Below are 3,685 nucleotides of genomic sequence, written 5' to 3'. Positions count from 1 at the left end.
GTAAATTAGGCAGCGCCCACCGTAACGCCTGTCCCGACGATGCGGTTTGCAGGAGTGCTCCTGTTATTTTTAGGATGTCTGATTAGGAGACGTCCAATGGGTCAGGGTCGAGGACGAAAGAAGGGGGCAGACCTTTGCTTCGGTAAACGCATTTGATCTATCTATGTCTTACATGCAATCTCGTTTATTTGGCGTAAAGCGAGGGCGAGCTGAAGAAAGGATCGTTTGGATCGAAGTAAATCGCACTTACATACTTTATTTTATTTTTGCTATATGACCTGAAATAATTGGATCATAAGAATAATTAGAATAGAACTAGGAGCACTAGGAATATGAATTAATAATGACCAAATTTATTCTACGGTCAGAGACATCATGTGACCTGAAAGTTACACCTCCGTACCCATCGCGTATAGGTATTATAATTTCTTGATGTAGCGGTTAACAGACGCTAACCGTGATTAACATCTTGACAGGTGAAGCTGATTTACTCGCACAAAGCTTAAGTGCTCTTAGAACTAACTGCTGCTAACTGAGAACCCGGGTGTTGCGAAGTGTCCCGACTGGCAATTAAAGTCCAACTATTGGAATGGAGCTCAATTGGCCGAGTCCAGCATAGAATCTACTCAGGGAAACCTCCCATTGGTTGCTCGGTAGAGATAAACTCTTTAGCTTCTACCTTGACTACCAGTTTGAACGTTAGTTATGATACAGTGTAAAACACGGGAGGAAGAGAATGCATTTAGACTCGAGCATGATAGCGGACTCACCTATAAGGCCTCTTCAGACTCCAGAGACCTAACAAATGTCCAAAACAATACACGAACCCTCTATAGACCGAATTTCTTTGCTTTGCAGACAATTTGCAAGGCATTCACTTTGATATTTCAAAATGATGGTGCTGCATCATCAATATTTTTATTGGTTATGAGAGACGTTATATAATTAAGACGTACACCGTCGTATACGTCATCTTGCGAAACAAACTAAAATTATTTGTTAAAATGTCCACATATGAGCTGTTCATTGTACAAATCGATTAACTCCTTCAATGGTATTAATCTTTATTATTCAGGAAAGTCATTACAAATATAAAAAAATGAGTATACTATCGCGTTTGGGTAATAGAGGCTTACATCGCGAAGATTTCATTCGATCAATCCTGAGGGCATAATTCACACGGAAGCACTTAGCGTCCATGTTACGTTCCACTTTCCCCTACAGATCCGTTTGTTGACGGATGGCATTTCATCTTTGATGCATGGGTCACTGGTCCCTAAATCAATCACTATTTGTGCTCGAATCCTGATTAAATTGAAGTATGTTGTAGTCCGCGTGAAATTGGAGCGAGTTTAAGTCATCGTTGTACTGGAAATTCAATTTCTTGAAAAGACACAGGACGTAAAAGTTTACGATTTTCTTTTACTATATTTATTTGAAATCGGCCATATTCTTGTTTATTAAGTAAAATACTCGCATCCATGTCTCTGCACGTACTCTCCTTTGCCATTCAAAATGGTTGCTTACCTATACGCGTCGCGCGTGTTTCGCATTCCTCTTAGACTATCGAACACCGCGACTCTCATCGAGTGTTTGCTCTCCGCGTTCCTTTCGCGATGCGACGAAAAAATACCGAAATCACCAGTAAATTGAATTCGGTCGGCTCGTCTACCGAGATTTCATTTAATAAACTTGATTGACTCCTAACGAAACATACGAAAGAGTCACGTATTGATTCGCACATGGATTGGTATCAAAGGTTATTCGGGTCATTCCAATTTGATCCGTTTTATACATTGAATTCTGATTTCCCCTCGGGCGTGAAACCTATTGATTATGTATTTCGCTTATCAAAATAAAAGTTTCCAGGAAGCGTAGTTTTTAAAATTCTGTAATCACTGTTTTAATTACGTTCTCCTCAAATTGGTTCCACGAACGACAGTTCGTCTGGACTATATGCCTTCCGTGTTGTTATTCTCATCTCAAATGTTTGCGTGGACCTTTCCCTTTTTTCATTAAACTTCCATCCACCAACCGAAGATTTGTCTTCCTTGTTATCCTTTAAGCCCCAAATATTATGTCGGTTTTCATGTGTTTCTTCTCGTGCCTCCTGCTACCTTTATGACGTCTTTCCTTATCCTGCGGAACCCACATATTCGAAAGATCTTTCCCTTTTTTCTCATCTAACTCTTACTCCCTGACCCGGTATACGCCTTCATTGCTATTCTTCAAACACCAAATATACGAATAGCCTCTTTCCTTCCTAGGTTTCAGCCAATGCAAGATTTATCCTCTCCGCTATTTCTCGAGATCCAATTATTATGCAGACCTTCGAGCGTTTCACCACGCATCCTGTCTCCTCCATTTCCTTCGTTTCTTACCTTCCATCTACCTAGTCCAACTCAGCCCTCTTCTTTTTCAGATTTATAAAAATCAATATGGAGGTCCAACTCCTACTTAATTGAACGTCTCTTCAAAGAACTATCTAACGCTTTGATATTCTGTAACGATTAATTTTAATTGAAGTCGTATCTAATGTCCCTGGTATTCGTCGCGAGGAAAGGTTAAGCTCTTCTGTGATCAAAGGCTGACTCTCGCTTTGAAACTTTCGATAAGCTTCTAACCTGAGATCAACCAATTGCAAAGATAACTCTTAGTTTTAGGAGTGACTTGTCTCGACACTTTATTGTCTCGTGTATGAAGCTTTTAATTAAGCTGATCGTCAAAAGAACTTCATTTTCTAATCGTGTTTATTCGTATATAATTTTAAATATATACATATATACAATTTTTACAACATTACATGTCATATCTCACTGCTGTTTGCTTGTGTCATATTACACTTCATTTGTATTCGTAAATTTTGTAAATACTTTTCATATAAAGATATTTAAAAAAAAAAGGGAAAAGAATATGTCTACCTGGTTACGTTAAAATTTTTAACATAAAAGTTGCACGGGTCCTCCTTGTATTAACTACGTTTAAACTATGCTACTTTATCGATTAATCCAGTTCGTCGTGGAACGTTTCCGTGTTATAATCTCCTTCAGAATTCTCAGCTCCAATTTCTTCGTTGGGAGCAATAACATAATAACACGTTGTTCGCTCGAATGACTCTTCATCGTCGCTTGCACCCTCGACGTCGGAGGACTCCCTGTCATTTGACTCGAATTCCTCTGGAAACTCAGCTTCGGGAAACATCAGAGTCCAAGATCTAGTACCACCTAAGTGGTACCGCGTAATTGGCTCGGTTGGCCATTCTGGTCCAGGAGTTTGTCTCTTCTTACCTTCATCTAAACCAAATATGTGGTAATTCACTTCATCAACGCGAACGTAAGAGATAAATAATTCTTAATACAATAAAATACATATTAGGGTTAAGATCGAGCTTGCAGTGAAATTTAAAGAACTGAGTAACTTATATAATAAAATATCTACAAAATTCATAATGAAGTTGTACTTTAAACCGAGATATGTATTCGTTGAAGAAATTAATTGAGAGCGAATTAATTAAATATGACGACAAGCCAATGCGAGTTACATTATGAAGCTGAATAATATACGAAAATAAATATCCCAATGAAATGAACAATAAAATAGTGAATTGAAAACCTTTCATCCTAATGACTCTGATTCGCGAATCACCGTTTGCATCCTCCTCGTTCACGCTCCGCACCCTGTAATT

The sequence above is a fragment of the Hylaeus anthracinus genome, unplaced genomic scaffold, assembly GCF_026225885.1.
Source record: "Hylaeus anthracinus isolate JK02 unplaced genomic scaffold, UHH_iyHylAnth1.0_haploid 11985, whole genome shotgun sequence".
NCBI classification, from domain to species: domain Eukaryota; kingdom Metazoa; phylum Arthropoda; class Insecta; order Hymenoptera; family Colletidae; genus Hylaeus; species Hylaeus anthracinus.
This window is presented reverse-complemented; position numbering follows the sequence as displayed.